At 34.2% G+C, this 15,219-nt stretch overlaps 1 protein-coding gene across 11 annotated transcripts in view; it reads right to left on the reverse strand.

Annotated features, from left to right (window-relative positions):
- The window catches only part of LOC129751133 (formin-binding protein 1-like), a 243,688-nt gene that overhangs the window by 197,443 nt on the left and 31,026 nt on the right, over window positions 1–15,219 (reverse strand). The window lies entirely within an intron of this gene.

The raw sequence follows: 15,219 nt of genomic DNA on the forward strand, positions 1-15,219 counted from the left end.
GTTACAGAATCCACCAAGTTCCACACAATCATGGGTCACTTTTTCGCAAGCAAAACAAAACATTTCTTGGTTGCTAGCTCAACCCAATTGCCCCTTGAACGTATACTAGCGAAGAATGCCCCTGAATGTTTGCCAGAAACTTGTTGATTTTCATGTTGATATTCGGGTGTTGCCATGGACTTCTATGTGACTAATAATTGTGGGCAATATGACTAATAATTGTTACAAGCTTCAATTTTGACCCATAATTCTGGTTTTGAAAAACGTTGATTGTTTCGGTAAATTATTTTATTTTTCAACAAAATTGGAAACAAAATCATGTTTGAAATCAAAGAGGGAATATTTAATGACTGAAATTCATGCAAAGCTTGATGTTTGGTCCACTAACACCCGAATGAATGAACATTTTGTGGTGAAATGATACGTTAAGTGACTAATGATTGTGGGGGGACTGTATACATTTTAAAGTATGCGTCTTGTAAAACTATGCAATGTTGTCGAAGACATCAAAAGTCTATCTTTTCATCCCTGGGCGCTAGTAATTTAGTTCCGCTAGATTGATGTTCTGCACCAGTGTGCAATGTGACAGAACTTAATTTCTTCCTGGTTTACAATTATTGAGCGAGTAAGCTTATTTACAACGTCCGTTCATTTCTGGGCTAAGTTTGATGCCTATTATAGCACTATGCTTATGCTGTGATGCCGCATTTGGCGTGAAATTTAATCTGTGAGTCTAGAAATACCATCGAGGCTCTTCAATATCTGAAATCATCTATCACTATTCGCGATCAGTGTTGATTGCTCTGCGACCCTTAGCCGGTTGCCCTTAAAAATGGATGCTTACCTGTAAGAAAAAAAAACAGAGAAAAAAACAATGAATTAGTAAAAAATATTGACACACATTCGGCCTATTCATAATCAATCAACGAGGTGTCTGATGTCGAAACAAAAAATCACGATTCCCGCCCTGAGCAAACCTGCACCGAAAATTTGACACAGCTAGATGGAAGGTAGAAAAACATTCTGATCACTTGCTCGATGTTTGCGATGTTGTTTTTCGCTCATCTTAGAGGAGAAGTTTGAGCAGCGAAAAAAGTCAAGGTTCATACGGGTTTAGTTAGCCGAAGCTGAAATAGAAGAATCACAACGTTTGCAAAGGTAGGAATATGGCGACATGATGATCTGCAAGTAAGCCCTATGGAAATCGCCACCCAGTTGAAGAAAAAAAATCTGATGGGGGAGAGGTATGCGGAATGGATTTGTTGAAGCGCACCGTGAGAAATCGCGCTTCTGCCATCGTTGTGCCTTTTTTGTGATTATTAAACCACCTTCAATGAGGAATCTACCATCTTGAAGGCACGGAATGCTTGATTGTTTGGAAATTACAAAAAAAATAAATGGGTAGATTAGTTCTGGAACTTCGATCAATTTGACATTCGAATGATTAGATTTTATCCTTGGAATAAAGGTAGTAAAAAAAGAATAATTTTACATTTCCGTGATCGTTTGGGATAAGCCGTGTGACAAGTAAGTTCAAAATCTCGTGACGGGGTAAGTTAATGCATCGCTTATGTAGCTTTCAGCCATGAAACCGAACCCGACTGCACTCCCTATAAGTGCACCCCGTCTATACAGCCAGTCAGTAGTTTTTTTTATTTATTTTATTTTGTTCCCAGTCAAGTACAAAGTAACACCGTGACCAAATAGTAAAACCATAGAGTGCATAATTAAAACATTATGTCAGGCCGGGTCTTCTCCGTCTCTTCGAGGAGGAACAGTAAATGCAACACAATTCAAATTGCGCCATTAGTGGTTTGGTGACCACAGCGTTTTTCTTTCATACAAAATTGTAACAAAATCCAACGAGAACCAACCAACAAAATGAATGGCCCATTGAGCGAGATGTTCGCGGCTTTCAGAAAAGTGCTTGAGAGTCTTATCGTGTGAAAAAGCGCTCAAAACTCCATCCATGCTGGTTGAGCCATCAAACACGGTTGATCCGTCACGGTCACTAAACTAACTGAGCAATACGGCGAGTTTCCTCCGAAAAAAGGTAGACGAAAAAAAATAGCCCCAGGTGCCATTTTACATCGAGTTTGACTCTGATATCTACCACAACATTGGTAGGTACTACTCTCGAAAATGAGAAACACTTGCTCCAAGCGCGCAAAAGTGCAAGGTAAAAAACCGACTAACTAACCAATATCAATGTTATCTTTGTTTATTTTGTTTCGATTGGAAGTTTGAAAACAAAAAAAAACAAACACTTCAAAAACAGTGGGCTGTTGTTCACATTGCTGGTATAGCTCTAAAAATTTAAAGCTTGCAGCACGCAAACTCACGGATAATTCGAAACTAATCGATCATATTAACGTGGAAGTTAGTGGACTTTCGTCAGCCTCTGTCCCTTGGTCCATCATCAATCAATCCAATCGATTAGTCCTAAGTATGAAACAGGTGCCACGAAAAAAAAAAACGGTGGACCGTGACTGCACTTGTGCATTTAGTGGAGGAAATTGAGTGATCTTGAAAAGAAACGTCAAAAAGGTTTTCCAAGCGAACGAGCAGATTGTGATGAAAAGATACAAAACATAGTGGTTGAAAAGTTCTTAAAAGCGGAGCTACTAGAAAGATGGGAGAATTCATCTGACCATAATTTATAATTTATTAGAATAACTATTGAATATATCATTGGCGAGGTAATTCGTACACTGCCAATTTCACCAATACTTTTGCTGACATCTTCTTATGCCAATTATGACATCATATGACTAACATATGACTGGCGTTAACTAGATCCGATTTGTGACCGTTGTAAGCACCAGTGTAACGGTGTTAAGCATAAATTCAGAGGTCTAAATCATACTTATTGGTGGACATCATAACTTTAAGTATTATAGAAAACAATCCAAGTTGTTCTAAATATGGAAAGCATTCATTATCATCTCATACAAATGAGTCATTTCATGTGAATAAGGCGTCAACATTTTTGATAAAATATTCTAAATGTTCGCTTGAGTCAAGACATTGATGCGATAACTTTTGTTCCTGTTATAAAAAGTTTCCAATTCAATTGCTTATCTTATTTACATTGAATATTTCGGGTTCCTACTAAAACAGTACATTTATTCAATGAAATCCACATGAAATGTGGCATTAGACTGAGACTTTTGGGATCATTTTTGAATTTCTCAAACCCTGGGGTCGAAAAAGCTTCGTTTTGGTTTAAAACTCATCCATGATTTTTTACAGAATTTTTAAGTAACGTTTATATGGGTAAATTTGAACTTTTAGGTTTGTATGGGAAAATAGAATATTTTGTTATGAAAAATCAAAATCATTTGTTTCTTCTGTAGAAACGAGCCTGCTGATGATTTTTGTGCCAAATTTTCTAAAGGAACTTTTCTGCTAAACAACTTTTTCGAAGACCGCAACTTCGTATCTTACTAGACTAAAAAGTTATTAGGTGTTTAATGAGGGCATGTCTTTTGGCATTGAAAAACAATAAAGATTTTATAAATTGGTACAAAAATCTCAAGCAGACTCGATTCCACCGAAGAAACAAAAATGATGTTGATTTTTCAGTACAAAATATTCTATTTTCCCATACAAACCTAAAAGTTCAAATTAACTCTGTAAATGTTACTTAAAAATTCTGTAAAAAATCATAGGTGAGCGAAGCTTTTCAGATCTCAGGGTTTGAAAAATTCAAAAATGATTCCAAATCGTTTCAGTCTAATGTGGCATGTCAATTTTATTATTATTTGATTTATTTACTATTGAACGTAAAAAAATTTTTTTCTTTAGAAACGTTATGTTTTTTTTATATTCGTAAAGATAATTCTGTTCTTAATCTGAAGCGCTGCTGATAAACCCTTTTTAACTAAGACTTGGATCTAAACGAATGTATATAAAAAGGGATAACTTTCCAACTAACGATACTTCTCACAAATTATGTACTGTCATAAATAGAACTACGTCGGGGGATAAAAATGCATCCTGTTTGAGAGCTTCCTAATGTTGAAAGCAGTGATCTAAAATATTCGGGTTATTATACAAATGAGGTAATGAAGAAATATTTTGAAAAATAATATCAACAATTCATTGTACTTAAACAATCGTCTTTCAAAAAAAAATGTTCTTGATTTAGTTTCAAATTAGTCTCATGGAAGAACTTAACAGTTAGTGTAGAAAATCCGATAATTTGGATTAAGGTTATCTGCCTAACGATATTTTACCATTTTTCGTGAATACTATGATACCTAAGGTTTTTTTTATTGACCAATAAGGCCGGAACAAATTTTAAATCCTTCTTTTGTCACCCTTCTTTTGTCACTCGGAGTTGGAATATCGCGAGGGGAGGGAGGCGATAAAAAATTATGCGAAAAACAAATAAATTGGAATAAATTGCATTAAAGCTTGCATGCAACAAAGTTGCATAGAATATCATTGCACAAAACCTAAAAAAAAGTAATTTTTTATCGAAAAATTCAATAAAATCAAGAATACAAAAGGTGGAATAACATCCATCTTCCAAAATTTTTTTTTTCGTCTTGTAATCTTTTGGATTCTTGAATTTTTTTGAAATTTTCATTAAATACTTCAAACTTTTTTTTTCCCCCCTCGGGTTTTTTGAAAATTTCGAAGGGGGAGGAGGTGACAAAAGAAGAAATTGATATTTGTTCCAGCCTAAATGTAGAGAAGAAAAAAAAAACTTATTCTTAATTTGTTTATTATATTTCAATCAATTGAGGAATAATATGTTGATGATGATGATGATGACGCTGAATGATGTAAAAATTGATTGTGAAATTGAATCGAATTTACTGACGCCATCTTGCTGGAAATAATATTATAATACTAAAAACTAGACATTTTCAACAATTTTGGCAATGTTTGCGGTACTATTTGTTGTATAGGTAATGAATTTCAATGCAAAACAAAAATTGCATAATTTGAGTTACTGTTACTGTTACTTAAATTATAATTTTTTGATTTTTTTTTTAAAATTGTGTCAACCTTGATTTTCTTTGAGGCGCGCATACAAAAACCCTACCCTGCCTTTAGAATGGGTTTCATCAACAAGTTGGAAGCCCTATATCATGACTCACGATGGTCATCAAAATTGGCATTATATTTTGTGTTTCTTGTTCTTCTAAATGCACAACATCACATTCAAAAACGTTTTGATAAATTACATTAGGCCACAAAAATAATATCCTTCGAGTGGAAAAGAAGTTAAAAGCTAACTATGACTAATTTGGGTGCCCTGGATCTAAATACACAATTCCATCATCAGCTTTTGTATTTTGAATATAATCTTTCAAGAAATTTCTGCATTTATTTGACAAAATTTCAAACATAAAATAATATCGAATAATAAAGGTTGAGATTAATTTTCAACTTCCCTAAAGACTTCAAGAAATTTTAAGCTCTGCGAAAAAGTCTTCAATTCGTGAACTTTTCCCCATTTTTAATGAAGTTCTAAATCAAATTGAATTTTAGATATTTTTTAAGCCAAAATCTAACCGTTTTGCAGGTTTGATCAAATTGTGTTAAATGAATTCAATTTTTTTTTACTTTTTTCAGTAATGTCAGAAAAATACCTTTTAAAATATGAAAAAACTAACCTTTTTAGTCTTCGAGTTTTTTTTTATTTTCAAATAAATTTACTAAATTTTTAATTTAAATTTCATGAAATATTTTTAAGAAGTTTGTCTTTGTTTTTCAAATGTGAATTTTTGTGTTCCAAAAACATAGTCTTCTGCTTTTGAAACTAAATTTTTAATAAGAACAACAAAGTTTCCGCCTTCTGTCCTTTTCAGGACCCAATATTCCAATTGATAGCAACAAATTATTCCGATCTTGGAATTTTAAACTTTAAAACCTTCGATTGAAATATTATAAAAGTTTCTCTGATTTTCATTATTCATTTATCATGTTTTTAAGCGAGCATGCTTTTTAATTTATCTTATCTCTTGTTGATTTGATTCGAATTAGCAACTTTAAATTTGAATTTTAATTAGCAATGTTCAATAAATTTGAATTATTTTTGTGCTTTCAACATTTACTACAAAACTTGAAATTAATAATTTTTATTTTTATTTTATCAGTTTCTTATTGATCATTTCCCAATCTGTGAATTGTCAGAGTAATTGAACATGTTGTGTTTCAAATATATAAAGCTATTATTTTGACTTTCAGAACTTTTTTAGCCTTTTAATTTGATAACTGGACAAATTTTAGTAAAGAAAAGGGTTTTATTTTTGACTTTGATCACTGACAAACTTGAAATAAAATTAAATATTTCTTGTTTTTATCAAATAAAATTCAATTAGGGGAGATAAGGGCATAACGAGCACCAGGGCATGATAAGCACTCCTTTTTTTCTACAAAAGTACGTATTTTCTTATACAAATTTTCATGAGGATTTGTTTTGTACTACCTATAGTATAAATTTTTCACCAAAAAAGAAATATCCTTTTCATCTTTACAGAAATATTACATAATAACCCAAGGGAAGAGTATTTTACGTATTGGCGTCCTACATTAAAATCGGCGTCTATCGCCTCTAGTTTTGGTGATGTGGCGTATGGAAACTTTGAAATTGGTAAGTTTTGAGTGAAATCGATCTTTGATAACTGACCAAAGACTCGGATCTTGCCTAAATATTTTAGTTCAGATTACATTGCCTTTATTTCTGACATCACTTAAGGAAGTCTTTGAGTACTTGATATTATTTTTTTTTTTATATTTTAACAACTTTGTTGAAGACTCTAAATCGATTTGGTTGATAATTTAAAAAAATCAAAAATTTAATTTGATTCAAACTTTCTTTAGAATTTTAGAATAACTTGTTTGTTTGCAGAATTTAAAAAAAAAAACTAAACAAAACTAAACTACCTTTTTTTCTCAGACGTCAAAACTACTCGCGGCCTTCGCCAAAATCGATCATCGATTTAAAACCTTTATTTTCAAAATCATTTTCATGTTCTACAGTGTATGCACAAATTTTATAAATAAATTTTTATCTATTTTGAAAAGTTCACTTTAGTGTCAGAGTTGATGTTGAATATCACTTTTTGCACCTAAAACAGCATTTAGGTTCGCCTACCCTGGCTCACAGAGCTAATGTAGAGCAGATAAAAAATATCAATTTCTTCTTTGTTTATCCCCCGCCCACCTTCAAAAATTACAAAAAAAAACCGAGAGGGGGAATAAATAAAGTTTGAAGTATGTTATGTAAATTTCGAAAAAAAAAATATCTGAAAGATTACAAGACCTAAAACAAATTGTTGAAGATGGGAGTTATTTGAACAACTTTGGCTGATGGTTTACGAATAAGTTTGGCGATGCAATTAAGCATTTTTTAGAGAGTTTAAAAAATGTCCCGCTTTCTTCGGCTGTGTTCCGCTTTTTTTTCGTGAAATGTCCCGCTTTTTTCTGAAAGTATCTGGCAAGCCTAGATTAATATTCATTCAAAGGTGTACTTCGTTATCTGAAGTGTGAAATCTAATATCTTAAATTTCAATCTAAAAACTGATATGGTAATCAACAGAATTCCATAATTACTGCATATGTTGCAACAATTCGCACAATTTCTCTCTATCTCTCTCTGAGCACTGTTTTCTCTAATTTAAACTAAAGTTTACTCATTTTCCCGCACTATTGGACACAATTTAACACAGTTTGGCGTATCTTCTCTCTTCATCTCATTACCCCGGGCGAACCACGCGTGGTGGTGGATGCAACTCTTTCTGTATCTACCACTTTATAGTAGTTGGCCCGTGCTGAACAAAAATTTGGTATGTGACGATAAGCATCTAAATAAAACTCTACACGCTTATTTTCACCACCTTTTTTCATTTCTTCAAACCGCTTATAAAATTTCCTAATTTTCAAATGTTCTCACGAAAAAGGGCATTATTTTTCACCGATAAGGCCGAAAAACTAATTAACAAAGAATTCCCTGATCTAAATCTTAATTTGAAATTCGAATTCATCCAGCGCTAACTTGCTGCGACCCTGGCTCATTTGAGCTCTCAATTTATCTGTTCGCTCATAAGTAGAGGTCGCTAATTGACTTTCCATCGACAGCCGCTAGGCAGAGATATAACTTAATGCGAACCCCAACCAATGTCAGAAAACTTTGGCAAACCGGATTTGGCCCTAAATGGAATTGATGAAATCGGAGCCGGGCTGCTCTCAGCTCACAAATCCACTCCACTAGGTCATGACGAGTAGACGCTCGAATTGACCGTCAACGACGACGACGACGACGCCACGGTGACGCCTGGGTGCACTTTTTTCATTGGCACGGGTCCAAACAAAGCTGAATGAGTATATGGAGCGCACATACATACATCCACGTTGGTTGCCTTCATTTTTTCCCTCTTTATTATTATTTCGGTGTTAATGTAAAAACATTTTGAACGTGCAATGTGGATGACCTTCGACGGGTGTGGTTTGCTCCGAATGACTCTCGGAGTCCCAGTCAGAGTGGCTCCAGGTTTTGCCTTTTTCCCTTGTGCTTCTCGATGCACTTGAGCAGTTTCCGATAGGAGCAGGGAGCGGTTTCCTTTCCATTTGGCAAATTTTCTGTCTCTCTGGAAGCAAAGCTAGAGCTGTTTGGGAATCGATTTTGCACAACATGGAAGGTTACAACACTGGGTTTGTTTTGAATAAAATTTGATTAAATTAATTGGGGTGTTTTTCAATCAAAATTTACAATTCAATTTCTTATTGTTCTCAAAAATCTTAGTTGTTTAAAAAAAAATCATGTTTTTGGCAACTTTTCACGATTTATGATGTGGAATTTCTCGACTGAAGCTTCTTTCCCTCCATAGCTTAAATATGCATGATTCAGTCAGCCAATTTTTGATGCAGCTCGGGGACATTTCTTTCCTCAATCAGCAACAACGGCTAGATAAGCAGTACGTTTGTTTGATTTCTTTTCGAAACGCATCGTGGTGGGTGGTGAGTAACCGAGTTTTTCCTACGAATGACGAAGCCGACTGATAAAAGGAGGAGAGCAAGACCAGTCATCCGCTTTAGTAATTTCAAGCATCATAAAAACGAAACAACAACAACAGCAGCAAGCCAGAGCTACGCAGTGATAAGAAAGCGAAGAGAATGTGCATTTTCACCCGAACGACGAAACCTTAAGCGCTTTGGCGAGCACTTTTTCAAGGGGTTGCAATTTTGACTCTGGCGTATGCAATGTTTTGAAGCCCGTCATGCGGTTCTGTTTTACATATGTTTTGATGCTAGTTGGAGTAGACAGCAACCAAATTCCTAGTTGTTTGAGCGCCCGATAATTGTGCGTATGTGTAGCTTGAAAAATCGGTACATTTCCGGTACAATGTTGAAAGTGACCCAGTTTTTTGGGAAAACTTTAGCGATAGTACCTATCTGTTCAAATTGATAGAAACTTTTCAGCAACTATCTTCTGGAAGTGTATGTAACAATTCGTTGTATAACATCGCTTCATATTTATTATCGTTTTTTCACACTGAGCTTTGTGCTTTGTCTCAATTTTGAAACCTTTTTGTCTTTTAGAATTATCTTCATTGGGAAGGCAAGTTTTGCATATTAAAGTCAAGTTTTAAAAACGTTTTTCTAACTTCAACTTGGAAAAAAGTATAATATTACCAACAATATGACACTTATATTCAAGAATTGATAATATAGCTTGCATTCAACCATAAATATAGTAGTTTTAGTGTACACTAATGGATTTGATGCATTTTAATATAGAAATATTTGATTCAACTAAATTTTTATGATGCCCTAGCTGACCCGGTGTGCTTCGCTACACCTTCCAAAAATAAATGAGATTTGTAATAAAATTTTTTTGCATGGTATCATTTTGATAAATTTCAGCATAAATCAGAAAATTACCTTTTTAAACTGCGAACTGCAATTAGGGATGATTTCATCTTATTTAGTGAAACTTGATCTTTAATTTTGTTTTTCAAGGGCTGAAATTTTTACTATGGTTTTTGTAAGTTTCATGAGTCCTTAAATAATGCCAAAATGTATGTTTTGTTGGTATGGATTCTCCGCCCTCTCCCCTGTCTTATAAACGATAGCCCTTTTTGATTGATAAGTGCTCGATTTATTTTTGAAAACTATCGCAGCGCTTATATAATTACACCACTATAATCGGTATGAAACTGGATTCCTGGAGATCATAAATTAAAATTTATTGCGGAAATTTTGAGTTAATATACTGAAAAATTTAATAAGCAGTTGAATTTAAGTGTAAAAATCTGAGAAATTGCAAATTTACAAAAAGTTTGAAAACCAGCAGAAATTCTGTGTTTTGTATTTTGACAATCTAAAAATGGATTAGGATATAGTGTAGGCTTAAGTTTATATCATAATTGATCTGAACACTTAATTAACTGTAATAATATAGCTTGAATGTAATGATTGAAAGACTAATAAAGACATATTTAAAAACACTGTTCTACACTATTTTTTATATTTTTTGTGGTCATGATTTAAAAAAAAAAATTAAAAAATATATTAATATGCACAACGTATAGCTTTTAACTTCAGCTTTTTGGACACTAGTATGTTTATTGTAAGCTAATTGTTAATTTATAGTAATTATTTTATATTTAATGCAAGATTATAAAGTCAACGGCCTAAATAGCCTCATGTTGTGCTGATGGCCGACCAAATCTTTATCTATCTATATATATATAAAAAGCAATTTCTGTATGTTTGTTTGTTTGTTTGTTTGTTTGTTTGTTTGTCCTCTATAGACTCAGCCGTCTTAAGAGCTAGAGGTCTGAAATTTGGCATGGATGCTCATTAGGACCAGGAAGGATGAAAAATGTTTTTAGATTTTCGGATGACCCCTTCTGAAGGGGGTCGTCCATAGAAGACAAATATTGTTTTCACATATTGACGTTATTTTTTGTCGGATCGTGTTGAAAATTTGCACATGAGTGTTTTGAAAGACGAGAAATCGATTTCATATGTCAAATTATGTGTAAGGGATCGTCCAAAGGGGTCGTCCATATTAACTGTTCGCTGTTTTTGCAATATTGACGTTATTATACATCGTATTCAGATGAAAATTGGTACACGATAGTTTTGAGTGACGTGCAATCGATTTGAAGTATCAAATTCAGTGTAAGGGGCCGGCGAAAGGGGTCGTCCATATTAAATTTTCAGTATCTTAGTGATATTGACGTTTTTATACATCGGATTGGGATGAAAATTTGCACGTAGGAGTTATTAGGGACAAATAACTGATTTCACTTATCCAAACTAAAATCAGGGGTCGGCCAAAGGGGTCGTCCATATTAACTATTCACTGTTAATGCCATATTGTCGTTATTATACGTCGGATTCAGATGAAAATTGGTACACGAGAGTTTTGAGGTACAAGCAATGGATTTCAGGAATTAAATTCAGTGTACGGGGCCGGCAAAGGGGGTCGTCCATATTAACCTTTCAATATTTTTGCTATATCGTTGATATTATACATCGGATTGGGATGAAAATTTGCAAACGGTAGTTTTCAGGGACAGGCAATCGATTTCAGATATCAAATATTTTGCCAGGGGTCGACGAAAGGGGTCGTCCATATAGATTAATTGTTCACTGTTTTTAAGCAATATTGACGTTATTATGCAACGGATTGCTTTGAAAATTGGCACACGGGAGTTTTGAGGGAAGGGCAATCGATTTCAGATATCAAATATTGTATAAGAAGCCACCGAAAGGGGTTTAACTTTTTGGCAATAATTGCGTTGTTATGCAACGATTGAGTCGAAATTTATACACAGGTTTTTTGGCACGGTCAATTGATTCCTGATTTCAAATTTAGTAGCAGACGACAGACAAAATGATCGTCCAATATTTTTGCAATTATTACTTAACAATGAATTCAAAAGTGCATCTGTAAAATGCAATTGACTTTCATGCAAACTGTTCATGACATATTCTAAGTTGAAAGCGAAACGGAGTTCGTATGGGATCAGCTAGTATATATATAAAGCAATTTCTGTACGTTTGTTTGTCCTCTATAGACTCAGCCGTCTTAAGAGCTAGAGAGCTGAAATTTGGCATAAATACTCATAAGGACCAAGAAGGACGAAAAATGTTTTCAGATTTTTGGATGACCCCTTCTGAAGGGGGTCGTCCATACAAGACAAAAGTTGTTTTCGCGATATTGACGTTATTTTTCGTCGGATCGTGTTGAAAATTTGCACATGAGTGTGTTGAAAGACGAGCAATCGATTTCAGGTGTCAAATTTTGTGTAAGGGGACAGCCAAAGGGGTCGTCCATATTAACTGTTCCCTGTTTTTACGAAATTGACGTTATTATACATCGTATTCAGATGAAAATTGGTACACGATAGTTTTGAGTGACGTGCAATCGATTTGAGGTATCAAATTTAGTGTAAGGGGCCAGCAAAAGGGGTCGTCCATATTAAATTTTCAGTATCTTAGTGATATTGTCGTTTTTAAACATTGGATTGGAATGAAAAATTGCACATAGGAGTTATTAGGGACAAATAACTGATTTCACTTATCTAAACTAAAATCAGAGGTCGGCCAAAGGGGTCGTCCATGTTAACTATTCACTGTTGATGCGATATTGTCGTTATTATACATCGGATTCAGATGAAAATTCGTACACGAGAGTTTAGAGAGATGAGCAATGGATTTCAGGTACTCAATTCAGTTTAAGGGGCCGGCAAAGGGGGTCGTCCATATAAACCTTTCAATATTTTTGCAATATCGTCGTTATTATTCATCGAACTGGGATGAAAATTTGCACACGGTAGTTTTCATCGCTATCACTAATCACTAATCGTACTTCCATAGCCAGAACTTATGTCTGAGTCCCAAAGAATAATAAGCGTGTATTATTGTTCTTCTTGTCTTTGTTAATGTTTTTGATCATTTTAACATAAAAAAAAACATCAAAATGATCAAAAACATAAAATGGTTGGGCCTACCATGGAGCAGAGAACGCAAAGACATCTGGAACACAGGAACAGGAAGAAACGTGGACCACCAGTACCATACGTTTCAAAGGGGATCGTTGGAAGCATGCTAAGAAAAATGCTCCGTGATGAAAATAACATGCTAAATGTTAAGTAACTTCACCAATCACTAGAGCCATTCTTCATCGGCTGGAAATGATTTATTTGGTACACAGAAATCACAAAACTTAAGACTAAAAATCCTTTTAAAAATTTGATATATTCGATGAAAGTTTTTTTGAAATTAACTTGTATTTTCCTGCGTTGAACTGTTTTGGATTTCAGAGTACAATCATTTCTGGTCTTAGACCAAGGATCTAGCGCCTTTACTCGCTCTTGAAAATTAAAAAGAAACGGAAACATTAATAGAACATTAAACCTATCGAGGTCTGTTAAGAGCTCGAAAGGTTCTTCAAATATTTTATCCTTTTAAGAGAATTTGATAGTGGGATAACTTCAAAACCTCTCTGCAAATAATGAACTTTCAGTTTTAAAACTAGGTGATTGTATTCAGTTTACTTATTAAAAATGCAAATCTTATATGATTTAAAACATTATAAAAATGCAAACATTTAAAAACCATCAACTAGTGCATAAATGAAAAAAATATAAAGGCGAAAGATTGAAATTGGCTCACCGGGTTTTGGCTCTCGTTGGGAATCACTATCATCATTAGTGATGATACTGCGGTACTGCTTCGGCCGGAGGTATATTCAAAAAATATCAAAAACTAACCCCTTTCCTTCCAAAAAACACGTTTTCTCACTTTTTTTCGTCCTAAACAGTTAACCGATTTACATAATCGCAGTAATCCGCGGTATGCAACAAGACAACTTCAAGACGTTTGCTCAATGAAAACTAAATCACAAATAATTCCCGCTTTCACGTCCCTTTTAAAATGTATTTCTACATACCAAAAATTTTCTAAAATTACACGAGCCAGAAACGCTTAAAGACCTATTTTTGTGAGGATGTAATTTGAAAAATGACTAATTTTACATTACATAGAATCTAAATAACCTATACACTTACAAAATGCTACGAAAAAATAAATTTAAATCATAAAAGATTTATTTTTCATTATCTATGTCGATAACGATTTAGTTTTACATCGTCTCGCGTTTAATTTTACGTGTGCTGCCTAAAATACTAGCGTTAGACAAAGTTCTTCATTCAATCAAGTCGCAAAATTTTCGTTCTATTTCATAAATTAAGTGCAAATCTCTATTCGCTTTAACAAGAATGCTCTTAAATGTGGAACGAGTGCATGGACAGGAAATATCCGAAATATCATATCAATAGCTTGACAAAGATAGCGGTGCTCGAATTCTGACGATTAGAATTTGAGGTTGTTTTCGGTTTAATTCGTTTAATTGTCTGTGAATTATTTGACTGCTTGAAAATTTAACGATATTTTTGCAGTGCAATATCGATCAAAAACAAAGAAGTCGTGAAAACGTTCAAAGCAAGGTGTGTGTGTATATAAAGGAGGTGTTACCGTATGTCAAATTCCCGTTTCAGCCATTTTGGTTTAGCAACTGCGGAACTCATGGAGTGTGTGTATCAACAAACCACTGAACAGCTGAGCAATTATTCTTATGTTTGTAAACAAACTCATTGAGCGTCACGAACACTCCTCGTCTGTGAAAGTTGGCTAACCTTGTGTTTCTAAAAACCTTGGTACAAAGGTTGGCTATCAACAAAAACATTCGAAAATACCGGAATGTTTATTGTTTTGCGTAATTTTGTACCTCATTTAAAGTGAAATGTGTTCACTCCAGCTTCTTTGGGCATAAATTGGAAATAGTGACAACGAAAATCCTGAGAAGCCCAGTGGAATGATTTTGTTTGTGTACAATGTAAACAAGCCGCTGAAGAATACTTCACTCTAATCAATGAATGAAACAGGTAAAATTTCTCATTTGATCGGTTACATATTCTATAAGTATTAATTATTGTTTTTCAGAAAGGTTCTTCTTTTTTCTGTGAAACAGAAAAAACAATCATGAACCGCCAGCGTCTCTAGCGGAGTCGAAAAGTGGCCAACCAGTGCTAGCAGATCTGAAGTGGATTGTCGCCCAGACGGCCATGTCGTGAGCTTAGTAACTTGGAAAATGCTGAAACGATCTCACCATTCTCCGTCAGAACTTCGGTTCGCCATGCCCAGGAAAAATGGTAACTTTTATGGATAAAAAGACTTGCCCATTTA

The sequence above is a fragment of the Uranotaenia lowii genome, chromosome 3, assembly GCF_029784155.1.
Source record: "Uranotaenia lowii strain MFRU-FL chromosome 3, ASM2978415v1, whole genome shotgun sequence".
NCBI lineage: Eukaryota > Metazoa > Arthropoda > Insecta > Diptera > Culicidae > Uranotaenia > Uranotaenia lowii.